Source organism: Patagioenas fasciata, chromosome 3, assembly GCF_037038585.1.
Source record: "Patagioenas fasciata isolate bPatFas1 chromosome 3, bPatFas1.hap1, whole genome shotgun sequence".
Taxonomy (NCBI): Eukaryota; Metazoa; Chordata; class Aves; order Columbiformes; family Columbidae; genus Patagioenas; species Patagioenas fasciata.
Window position 1 is genome coordinate 39,008,388 of NC_092522.1, and position 13,321 is coordinate 39,021,708.

Genomic DNA, 13,321 nt, shown 5'->3' on the forward strand with positions numbered 1-13,321 from the left:
GCTGTTTCTTTAGAAATTTCCCACGCTGGAGACTCTGCTTGGCCATGCTTGCTCTGTGCCAGGGCTGCCCGCTCCTGTGCGCAGCTTCGCAGGCTGGCGCCGTGCGGGCAGCGGTGGCAGCGCGGGGCAGGAGCAGGGGCAGTTCTCTCATCACGGAGGACGTGACAGCCACACACCAGCCCCACAGCATTGCCACAGGATGGCTGGCAGCCTGTGTCATGTTTCCACGCTGCTTTCTGATCCCAGCATGCGAGAGTGGGGCAAGATGCGGTGCAGCACACAAGAGAGGGGAAGGGCCAAGGAGGAAATCCTGGATCTGGAGAAATCTCACTTTCTCCTTCCTGTGAACCATGGCCGGGTGACTTTCCCAGGGCGCAGCAGGGGTCATGACAATAGTCTCTTCCCAATGCAATATGAATCTGGGGTACTCATCACATGTGGTCTGATCCCAGAGCACTTGCCACAGAATCAGTATGTTTTTTTGGCCAGGCTCCAGCCTGGCTTGAGGAGCCAGCACTCTTTTGTAGAAGCTAGGGATCAAAAAAGTTCATGAGATGGACAGCAGAGTTCATCTGCTTGGTCAGTGAAGACTGACACCTAGGACCATGGCATGTTCTGCCTCTCTGCTTACTTGAAGGAGTTTCAATGGGCTGCAAACTTATTTTTCCTTGCACATCTCAAGCCATTCTGAAGTGGTGCTGCATAGGCAGGGACAGTTTTCTGTCCTATCCCAGAGAGAACTGCTTTGCAGTGGATGGTAAAGTCCACCTATCTGTGTTTAAGGTTGAAGGAGAAACGCAATTACTTATGCACTAGTTCACATAAAATAATGCTGGGAGTGACACCACATAGAAAAATACTTTTTATTCCATTTTGCTGACTTGCATTATCTGTCCATCTCATGAGCAAAATTCTCACAAGCTTTCCCGTGGATTTCAGCTGGCTGGGTTGATTTAGGAAAAACCTTTTGAAGCTTCTCAACTCCAGCCTGCACAGTTGGATTGCTTTTCGGGGGAGTTCTGGGAAGTGCACATCCAACAAAACCTCTTTCCAGGACTCTGATTTTCTTTTCCAGCTTTTATAGATAGTCCAGCTGGAACAGCAGCATCGTGTATGCTATAGTTTAGAAATCTGACCTAGTTCCTTTAATCCGCACTAGCCACGGGAGCTCTCAGAGGGCTCAGAAACAGTGCACAGTCTCGCCAGGTCACTTGCAACAGGCTTTAAAGAAATAGTTTCATCCAAGAGTAAAAACATCCTTTGACAGATATTAAATTAACCAAAAACAGGGGGCAGGGGGACTTTGAGCTTAAGCAACGGCAAACTTCAAATGAGTCTAGTTTCTTCTGCAGATGAACGAAAGCTAAACTCTCCACAATGCAGCCTGCATCACCCATCAGAGCTCCTTGCAGGGGAATTCACAAAACAGAGTGAGAGATGTATCTATTAAATACAAATGTAGGATTAACAAATACTGACCCAATGGCAGGACCCCAATCAAGCTGCTGAAATGAAATACAAAGCTTACAGTAAGTCTTGGATTCCCTGTTTGCTGCGCTACAGATCCCAAATGCTTGAGGGGCAGCACTCCCCAATTGGTAGGGTGCCATCTGTAGAAAGGCTGCTGAGGGGGATGGCAAGACTGCCAAAATGTTATTAAATCCCAAACAAAAGTAATACTGCTGCTTTCTGCCCCTCCCCCGGTACTATCCTTAGAGGTCCGGAAGTCACCTCTCTGAACAAGAATTCTCCTCCCAAAGTCACCAGCCAAGTGTTTTTATGTTCATTTTATTCCTTTTATTTTTCCCTAACACAAGGGTTTCTCTTTTTTATTGTTTTTTTTTTCCCAAGTGAGGGATTACTCCTCGTAATAAAGGAATGCTGAGAAACCCATTTCTAGACATCCTTCTCTTAGTATAAGCAGAGGTTTTTATAAACTATATTCACCATCTGTTTGGAGTCTGGTCTCTTCCTACGATGATAGGTGCCGCTTAAAAAGTCAGAGGAGGAGCAGACCTGCTCTCCTTCTAGTTGAAGCCAAAGACAACACTTCTTATCCTAAATCACCCTCATCTTTTCCCTGTCTCATTATAGAATTGCTTTTCCCAGGCTCCCAGCCATTCTCAATAGCAGCGCCCCAGCCCCCTCTTGTTTCTTTTTTACCAGAGCTGGAGACTATATTCCCTTCCCATGAGAAAATGCCATCATAATATTTGCTCCTTTTTATTTTTTTCCCTTCCATCCCACTCCCATTTTTGTTTTCTTTTGACCCCAGTGGTGCACTGGGAAGAGCCATGCCCACTGATACTGAGCCTCCTGGCCAAGCAGCTACAGCTCATTTAAAACACAGTCCTCTGAACTAACGGCTTGACCGCTCCCTTTCTGTGCACCTTCCCCCAGCTTAGTTTGCTTCTCTGGACCTCAGGGTCCAGATGTTCCCACCACCCTCCTCACGCCTTCTTCAGAGCAGAGATAACACTGTCCCAGGGAGGAAACCTCTGGGCCTCATCAGTGATGTTGAAAATGCATTTTGGATGCAGTCTTCTTCTTGCAAAGTATCCCAACAGCAGCAACATACTTGTCTCATTGCTTTGATCAGGCCAGCCAAGGAGAATATCAAGCATGCAAAAAGGACATTTTCTAAGATCAGCTATGAAAATTTAAGAGGTGGCCGCTGCCTGCCTGGTGCCAAAATTCCTCTTCCTACTCTGTGCAGGGAAACATTTGCAGGATCACTGGAGTTTTGTTTTGCTTGTTTTTAGGCAATGGGAATTTCACGTCGGTTCCCAGGATTCACATGCAGCTGAAGGGGTTTTCCGAAACAAAACCCATCCTCCATTGCAACCTGTAGAAAGATGGGTCCAAAGGGCATTGTGACTGCACAAAAGCAGAAACATTATAATAATAGTAATAATTTGAATGATGAGAACAGTCAGGATGAGACAGGTAAACAGAAAGAAATAAAGCTGAGTTTTGGAAAGGCATATAGACCCTGCTGCTGCAGAGCTAATTTGCCTTTGGATCCCTGGTGTCAGGAGAAAACCACTTCTGGACACAAGTCACCACACAGCCTCACTGCACAGGTTCACACACCTCCACCTGTAAAACATCTTTATTTGGCTGTGGTGAAGGGGAATCCCAGCACCGCTGTGCACGGCTGGACCCCGCAGAGGCAGCGAGCCTGTCAGGCGCCCGGTGCGCAATTTTCCCCACCTCCCTCTTTTTCAAAGGGTCCTTTCTTATTGCCCACCCCCCCGCCCCAGCTCCCCATTTCCACACGTTACTGGCATTCAAGGCAAATATTTCTCCCAGCCCCTTCAGTCTGGTCCTCCCCCTCTGGCTTTTAGGGGGCCCCTTTATCAGACAAGATCACGGCAAGCCGGGCAAACATTACCTCAGGGGCACTATGAATCGGGGCTGGGGGCGTGAATAGGCCCCACACATTCTCTCCAGCCTCTTCCCTTTCCTATAGCAACCAAGTTGGGAGCAGGCAGGTCACACAGCCCCTCTGTTGTGTGGAGAGCCCTTCCTGGGGCCGGGGGGGCAGCCATTTGGCTGCCCCGTCTGGGAGCAGGTCGCAGGGGGACGGGGCCCAGGGGGCAGTGCTCAGCCCAACACAAATATGGCGGGGGGTGCTCCAAATCCCTGCTCAGGGCCTGGCCAGCACCTTTCATTCTCTTCCCAGCTGACTGAAGCCATATTTTTTTGGTGAGAATGGGGAGCCGCTTGGCTCCATCCCCATCTTTTCTGCCCTTCAGAGAGGGGAAAGGAAAGCAGCATAACGACCTCCCACACCTGCCCCATGTCATCCACAGATCCCAAAGGAGAGTACCAGGCAGGGGGGAAAGAAGGAGCAGGAGGCAGATTTTTCCACCAACAGAGGCTCCTTCGTGAGTCTTGGAAAGGGACACTCTACCAGCAGACCCAAGCCCTACACACTGTGTGCAGGGCAGGGGCTGCTGCTTTGGAGGGATTCTCTAAGGCAGCGTCACAAACCACAGCATTCTGCCTGCCTCTCCACACCAAGCCCCAGCTCTCCCCAATGGAGTCATCTCTGGAAGCTCCTTCTGAGGCCCTCAGCCTTGACACAGTGGCACCAAGGCAGGTGACATCTTCCCATGCCACCAGGATTTGTCATGGTAGCGTCTGCAGGCTGGTGCAAGCTGTGCCTCTCACCAAATCTCAGAGGATAACATGGACCTGGTTTCAGTGGTCCCCGCATCCTTCATCAGGCACGAAAACCAGCTCCTTCAGAGTAGACAGAAGGCTTACTGCAGCCCTGTGCAGGGACTCTTCTGTTCTTTTCTCCATCACAGGGCTCTGTGCAGTTTCTTCCCAAAAACATAGTGTTTAGCTAAAGATGCCAAAGGGCCTCTGAAGCCTCACTCTTGACCTCCCACAGATCACCTCCGAGCACGCTTGCCCCTCTCAGCATGGAGGTAGGGTTTCAAAATGGTGACACAAAATGACCAGCTGTCACCTGGTCCCATGGAACTCCACATCTGGGTACCCTCAGGGACCACAGACAAGGCACACAGCCTGGCACCGGCAGTGTGAGCAGGAACAGCACCCACCAGCAGCCTGGGAAAGGAAGGCCATCTGCATTTTCACAGGGGAAAGGGGAGAGGATGCCGTTTTGGCCCTGTGAAGCTTTGCCTTGCAAAATATTTATGATCCGATGTGACAGGGCTAGTCACTGGCAAAACTATATGCACAACAGCAGCCTCCCTGTGGCTCCACACGTAAGGAACAGGCACAGCTGTGCTGGGTCAAATCGAGCATCCATCTAGCCAAGAGCTCTGTCTCCAACACTGGCTGATAGCAGATGCCTGAGGGAGAAGAAGAGCAGGCCAACAGTGATATTGCCTCCACACGCTCTCCCAGGCTGATTGCGGTTCAGGACTTCCTGGGCCAGAGGCTGCCTCCATATCTAACAGTCCTTGAGGGACTTTTTCTCCATCAGTCTGACCAGTCATCTCCAGAAGTCAGAGATTTTTAACATCCACCATATCCTGATGCTTACCCAAGGGCTGTGTGAAGGGCTAACTCCCTTTGCTTTTGTGCTCTACATGATACTGCCTACCCCAGCATCTTAAATAAACCAAAAATAACATTAATTGGGTAATTTTCCTTCTTGGAAGCATGATGGTGTCTGGGATGCCAGAGCAAATCTTTTGCCTCCAGGCTTTTGGTAACAGACCGGATACGCTCACCCAGTAACGGGCTGCACGGGCAGGTGAGCTCAGTCCAGTGCCCCTTCCATCATGCCTAGGTGTGGTGGGGCTTGCTGCCTTTCTGTGACAGAGCTGCAGCTCCTGGGGTTGATACTGTGCAGAGCTGTATGGCACGACTTGTGCCTCTGCCAGGGAGCCCTTCCAGGAACTCCTGCAGCATGTACCTGGCATCACAACTTTGACCATATTTTTGTCACTTTTACTCTGCTCCCCTATTTTGTCTTCTGTAGCCCTCCTCCAGGGGCCATTTCAGTTGCTGACATGGCTGACCTCTCGCAGAGGACAGCCATGGATGGCTGCAGTTCCTTCTGTGAGCTCACCTTGGCCATCAGAGAGCTCCAAGGTCTAAAAACAGAGACATTGAACAGGACTTTGTTTTCCCGGATAGAAAGTAGGATAGATCCTGGAGGTGTAGATGGGAAAGGGATCCCACTGAGGCATCACCAGCACCATCTAAACCTCTCTGAAAACACCACAGGAAGCATCTCCCATTGCACCCTTAGGCTGCTCCAGCATTAACTAGCCTGACAGTTAGAAAGTTTTTCCTAATATCATACCTCAAATATTCATGGACACTTACGCGTGCTAAGCCTCATACCAGCTGGAGCTTTTTCAGGACCTGTGGCTTTACTTGTAAGTATAGAGAGGAAACTGTCAATTTGAATTCTCATCTGCTTCCAAAATGAGTGTGTTGTGGTTATTTTACTAACATTTTTTTATGTCACAGTAGCAGCCGCAAGGCACTATGAATGGTACAGAGAGCAAGGGAAGCATGGTCTTCCCAAAACCCTGCGTGATTCATGGAGAATTAGAACAATGACAAAAGGTGGGTAGCAGGGAGCAGCACGCCAGAAAAGCGATAGTGATGGTGACTAATATCCTGAAATCCAGGAGTTGTTTTGGCTCTCCTACCCACGCCTGAGACCCTCCGTCACTCTTGTGGTTTCACAGTCATATATTCCACTTTCTAAAAAAGCTTTCACTCTCCCCCAAAGGCTTGTGCAAGGCCCACCCAAACAACGGAAGAAACTCACTGACCAGACAAAAACTGATTGCACCCACAGTGCTGACACACGCACTGCACGACCCAGCCGGGAACGGAGCATGAGTATTTTCCTCCACTCTTGGGCTCTTGGGAACTTCACAGCTCAGCAACAGTATGGAAATAACTACACCAGAGAAGCACATTTTTATGTGGATAGCACCCCTTCACCATGTTGCTATGTCCTCTGCCAAGACATAACTGGGTCTATCCTGGGATCTTTTGGAATGAAGATAAAACATCTGCCACCTTCTGCTGGTTCAAGAGTAAGGAAATCCCTCCTTGCCCTGGCCTCTCTCTTGCTCTATGACAAGAAGTCAGCCCCCATCCCAACACCCATGACCATTCCCACCACACAGTACAGCCTGCACTCCCCAGGCTATGGAGAAAAACAGCCTTCTGCTCATGCACCAAAGACACGGCTGGCCTTGTCACAAGGAATAGACTGGGGAAGAACAAAGGCAGGCTGTCAGTTGCAGGAACCATTTGCAGAGCCCAAGACCTGGTCTTCACAGTCCTCTGAGGGATTCAGGAAAGAAGGGACATAAGAAGGAGCAGGTCATGTGCAAACAATGTGGTCTGGTAGACCCCAGTCTGGGGACCATCATCCAAGCTCCACAGGATGACGTTGTGTGGGACAGCAGCCCCACATGCATGGTAAGCTACCAGATGTTACACCAAGCATGAGACGCAAATTGGCACAGTAATACCCTCCAGCATCACCTCAATCCACCTCAGAGCCAGCCACTGCCTCAATCTGGGGTCACTGCTTTACACATCCAAGCTGGAACCACATGACACCCCTGGGGAAGGGTTCGTGCTGATTCCCAACCCCTGGTAAGGCTTGCAATCAGCTCCAAGAGAGGCTGACCACCACCATAGCATCAATAGCCTCAGTACACAGAGCTGCCCACATTCCTCCCCCAGACTGCAGGGCAGAAAACCAGGCACTGCCTGGCAACCAGCTGTGTAATTTGGGGTTAGGATCCTGGCCAAGCTGGCGGGTTCAGTGTGTTGGCCGTGCTGAAGGCAGGGCTGGCTGCATTCACAGCGCAGCAGGGTAGACATGCCACTTAACAGGTACTCAGCCTCGGCCAGGGAAGACTCTTGCCACTCTATTTCCATCAAAAAACCCTGCCCTTGAGAAAGGAGCTTGGTGGAGAAGGCAGCTCCCAGGACTGGCCAAGAGGATCTCGTAGCAGGTTCTTTGCCTCCTCAAAACTCAGAGACTTAACAAAGGAAATTATCAGGAGCCCCAAACTGTCAGATGGTGCTCCATTCTTACACAGAGGTGGTATCAGTCATAGCTTTTGCCCTGAGGCCCAAGAAACTTTGAACATCATTCTCAGCCTTTGCCCCTTCACCAGGTATTCCCATGGAGGAGAAAACACAGATTTGTGACTACCTCCTCTGCATGCAACAGGCAAGACCCTCCTTGCCTTAGCCTCCCACTGGAGTCAGGGCTGATGGGTCACTGCCCCCTTCTTCTGTGGAGGTGGGAAAAGAAAGCTGCTAAGGGCTGTGTAGGCATCAGTCCCCATGCTTCCCAATGGGGAGCAGGTTAACACGTAGTTTGTGTGTCATATTTGCAGTTTAATTAAAAACAAAGACAGGCAGGAGACGTGTTGGCTAAAGGCCACTTATCCGGCCAGCCCCATGTGTTCAAAGCTTCCGTTTGAGGCATCTCTGACTCTCCAGGGACACATCCTCTGCTCCTGGACAGTGGGCAGAGCCCTCTCATTCTGGCCACCCCCTGGTCCCCAGCCTTGCAATTGCCTGTGGATTAAAAGGAGCTATTCTTGTTACTTCTTTTTAAACCTAGAAGTTCCCACAAAAGCGCTTCTACCAAAAAAAGAAAAAATAATCTATGCTAACAGAAGCCTTCGGCAAGGCACCCACCTTTCTCTTCCTGCCTCATTGCCACCCACTTAATCCAGCAAGAGCAGTGGGTGGCATTTACAGAATATCTCCCTACTGAGAAGCAAAAGCACTAGGAAGGTGGCCCAGCTACCAGAGTGGGAAGTGCAGTGGTCTGTGAGAACTTGGCCTCAAATCGAAGTGGTTTATTTCTGGTAACTCAGCCACAGCAGCTTCCAGTAACGCTCATAAAGCTCCTTTCCGCTCAGGAGATGGTGGCTTCCAAGAGCCATCACATCTAGCGTTCCAGTTTGGCTTCCTTTAAAGCATGCTGGTGGTGCGCTGAAGTCAATAAGGGAGCTGAAGCTGCCCAAGATCCCACACGGGGGACACCAGAGATTTCCTAACAGAACCCGTGAGGCACTTTTTACACTATGAGTGGTGACAAGCCAACCTCATGTGGTCTGGACAGCATCCATGTGTTTGAAGAATGAGAGGACAGGATGGCTTATGAAGATTGCCTGTTCCTGTCATTCCTAAGATCTGCTTTATCCAGGCAGCGATTCTCAAATACCTGTTCTGAACAGGTTGCTTACATCACCTCACTTCCACCAAGACCAAGATGGGGCAGTCTTAGCTGGGAACAGCTGTGGCTTTGCTTTACATCTGCTGTAGACCTAATGATGTCTTGAATCTGCACTGTCCCAAGACAAAGCTTGAATGTTGCCTGAAAGACATCTCATGGGGAAGCTGCACGAACAAAACCACAGCTCATCAAAGCCCATCCTTGCCCAGAGCTGTTATACAACCAGATCCAGTGACTCCATGCTGTAAAAATGCCACCAGAGCTGCACCAAGATGGAATGAAGTTGAAGAGGGCATGATCCAGTCAACAACCACAAACCCTTCTCTTGCCATTCCAGACCCAATCACAGATTGCTAGCCCGTTTCTCGCTAGACACGGAAAGTCTCATCTATCATGGTGTCCTGCCTTCCTGTCATTCTGGAAAACAGTATCAGGATCACAGAGCATCAGGTCCAGCAATGCAACTCTGTGCAAAGCCTACCCTCTGCTCCTCAAGGCACCCCTTGCTCTGTGTGGACCTTCTCCTTCCTTCATGCATCCAGTTCCTCATCATTGCCACAGCCAGGCACTCAGCCCTGAGTATCTGACACTGACCAAAGTCCCTGGAGATCCTGGCTCCAGTGGCTAAAGAGCACCAACTGGGGCACTTTATAAAGCAATTGGCTATTGCTGCTTGTTGGTCATTAAAAATATTACGTGTTCTGCACTTCATTGTTCAGCTGGGTTCGAGGGTTGCACAACTACTCCTTTTATCTGCCTGGAGTTTGGTCCCTTTGCATTTCAGCCTGTGCTCCCTTTACCCAAGACTAAAAGCTGTGACACAACAAAGCCTTTCTGGGTTTCTTTACACCATTCATTCTGCTATCACATTGCCCTGACTCCCTCTTCAAGCTACCAACAAGGCCACAGTGCTTCCTTGCTTGAGGCCATGCACTTTTCAAATTGCTCCCTGTTTTGCATCCTGTCCTGTCATTTTGGGGCTCAGAGCTGATCATGAGGCTCTGAACAGTGATGCAGCACCAAGACAGAGAAGGATGGAGCAGTGAGGAAAGACAAAACTTCTGCCCACAGAGAGCATGTTTGATTGATACATGTAACTGCCTGAGCAGCACCCCACTGTGTTAACAGACACACACGTGCAAACACACCAGACATGCACACACATACTCAAGCACCACCACGTAACACCAGCATGCTGTTCCAGAGCCCAGGGCAAGGGATCTTCCCCTGAACCTCCAGATGCTGCTTCCCATTTATCCCCCCTCCCAGGGACTCCCCAAATGTTAAAGAAGCACTTGCTTCCACCCATCTTCCAACCCAAAAGCCAGGGCGGGAGCATCAAGCAGGTTGTCCCAGGAGATCCCATCTCCCACCCGGGCAGGCAAGCGCTGCTGGTTCGGTGGGGCCATTGCTAGCAAGAGAATGTGGAAATTATGGGCATCAGCTGAGCGTCCATTCCCACTCCCTCTGCTGCTGTAGGCTGTGCTCTGGCCTTTCCTTGGGGTAGTCATTTTAATGACTGAGCATGTCTCTGAATTTCCTGCCAAGTTTCAGTCACAGGGATGGAGAGAAAGAGAAATACATGCAATGAAGGGTAAAGGGAAGTGAGGCAAAGGGAGGGAGAGATATGTTATCGTCAGCACGTTAGCTGGGGAGAGAAGGGCCTTAGAAAACGAAAGCAAGCAAAGCAACGTGTACTAGTAATGGGTGGCTTTTTCCCCAGGCCAGCCAAGCACCAAAGCTGGGCAGGAAGATGAGGTGCTGCAGCAAGGGAGAAACACAGCCAAAGAGCAAAGAACCCTAGTGGAGAAGGCAGAGGAAGAGATGGAAAAGGTGAATAAGGTTGTAAGCCTCTCCATCCTCCCCACAGAGTCCTGGTAATCAGGAGTATCTAGGAGCCTTCATGCTCTAGACAAGAGGATTAGTGAGGATTAAGAGCCAGTGGAGATCAGGTGGCCAGGGCAATTTGGATTATTATTTCCCAATATTGCACATTTGCAAGGAGCTTGCTGGTCACCAAAGCACATAAACACAAGAGCCCTGTTGTGCATCCAGGTACCGCTGTGCCTCTCTCTGGGAAGCCCAGCCACTACAACACATGGCCCTAATACATAACATTTTCCATCTGAGGCATGTTCCCTCCTTGCCTGTGCCTCTGCCTCACCACTCCATGAAGGCAGGGACACAGCCATGCCTTGCATGCCCCAGCAGTGTGCTGAGACTGTGGGCATACTCATCCTTTCAGTCGCTTGGCCACTGCCTACCCTGGACCAGGATCTCCCTTCTGTCTGCCACGGGCTCTGGGCAAGTCAGGCTGGCTTAGGCTCCTCAGTGAGGAACCCAAAGCTTCTGCTCATGCCTCTTCACCTCTCCGATCCACTCATGCTGCTGTCACTAAGCCACATGAATTTGGGCTCTGGGCAAATGAGTCTTGAACTCAACCTGTTCTCCCACAGTGACCAAATTCCCCCAGAATATGCTGGAAGTGCCTCCCCAGGTCAGCTGTGTTTGTGGCTTTTTGTTAAGCCAGGACTCAAGTGTAACCCAGACTGGGCTCCTACAACCCACCTGCCTGCCTGTGGGACCCCACGTCACTGGCCTCCAGTAACCCCGGTACAGCAAGTTTTGGAGAGGGGAAATAAACGGAGAAGCAGGGGAAAATGGATAAGGTGGGGGGGAGAACAGAGAAGGGGGAAAAAATTGGGAAAGTGGTAAAAAGAGAAGAGCTGATAGCATCTCCAGTGTCATTCTCTATGCAGACTTGAGTTCCTTCTGCCTTTAGTTCTGCAAAGAGCAACAGATACTATAAATTGATATTAATAATATTTTAAAATTATTGTTACTAATAAAATAACTGATATTAATAAACATTGGTGTCTGAGGACAAGAGAAAAGCCTCAGAGCAGATCCAGAAGAGAATGAAGTAAAGGGAAGGAAGATAAACTCTCTCCCTCCCCATATTACATAGAAGCAGAGTTATGTTTCCCTCTATTCCCCTGGTTTTCTTTAACCCACAGCACAAGACTCCTCTCAAAAACCTGCCAAAGCTGTTGAGTCTTGACCCACTGGGCCAAGGCTTCACACACTCAGCTCTTCTGATGAACATCTTCTCCCTCCTGAGCTCTGCAAGCTCTGCTTCACAGGTGGATACCCCTCACCTGCACTCCCTGCGCCACGCTCGGCCCTCAGACCACTGTTCCACATCACCCTGTGGCCTCTCTGGCATCTCCTAAAGAGCACTGTGGCATCAAGATGGAGCTGGTGTCCTGGGCTTCCCTTTGTCCCCCAGGGAGCCACCGTGACAAGTCCCCCCTCGTGGCAGCGCTGAGCTGGCCTGGAAACCACTACAAGTGGCCAAGGAGAGGAAATTAATTCCCAGGCCCCTCTGCCATGAAGCCTGAGAAGCTAATCAGGGAACTTTATTAAAAACTAATAACAGTGATAAAAAGGGAGAAAATTAAGCTGCCTTGGAAGCTATTCAACCACAAGCACAGGGAGCGCAGGAGGCCCTTTCAAATGCAAACACGAGCAAGCCTCCTCCGGGCCAAGCGACACTCAGGGCAGGAGGTTGTAGATATCAGCCATGCCGAGGTCCAGCGCCAGATCACTTCTGATCAAAACCAGCCCCCGCTGGCTCTGCTGGGAATGAAACACATCCCCTCGCTGCCTTCTGCCAAGATCAGTTCCCGCCTGGACAGCAATGAATGAAAGCGTTTCACAGAAGTTGGCACTGCCTCTTCCCAGCAGTTCTCGCTGCAGTGGGGATTCCCCAGCAGTGCCTGGGGTTTTACTCAGGTCCTGCTCTGTGGGCAGGGGGGGAGCTCAGGGACAGAAGCAGCAAAGCCACCACAGTGAGTAGAACTACCTCAGAAAGGGACACCACCATGGACTGTGGGTGGCTGGAGCCTCCAGAGCTCAGTCTGCCACATGTCAGAGGCACAGCTGTGGCTGGGCCATCACCACTATACTGTGTTTGGCTGGGACATCACAGACAAGGTGATGCTGTGGCCATTAGAGATGGAAACCACTTTCCTTTGTCCAGTTAGGGCACACTGCCCTTCATACTGATCCTGCCCATCCAGTCCCTTTTCTCTGCACATAGCTGTCCCACAGTGCTCACCAGCAGAAGGGCCAGACTGGCTCCCAGGAGCAAAAGGTACCTTCCAGCCAAGTCCTGCTATGCCTGGCCATGATGAGGTTCACCAGCCTGAGTCACTCCTCAAACAAACAGCTGGCAGCCCACCCCCCTGCAAACACAGCTGGCGCTGGGGCAGAGCTCAATGGCTTGTCGCATCGGATGCCTCATGCACAAACTTGCCTGCAAGCAGAAGAAAGAGGTAGGGAAACCATCAGATTAAAAGAAACCACAAAGCCTGTCTCTGCATCTCCCCATCCCCACCAACTCTGGGCAGGATCAATAGGAAACCAAACATCCTGTATACACAGAGCGTATCGTGCGACGGGGACGGGAGCTTATCAGCCGTTTCCTCTGCGAGCCTGCCCGCACCACCCTGGGCTCAGCCCCACTCCCAGCTCCACATAAGGGGAGGTGCAAACAAACTGCCAGCTCACACCGACCTCTTTGCTCCCCAGGCAGCATTC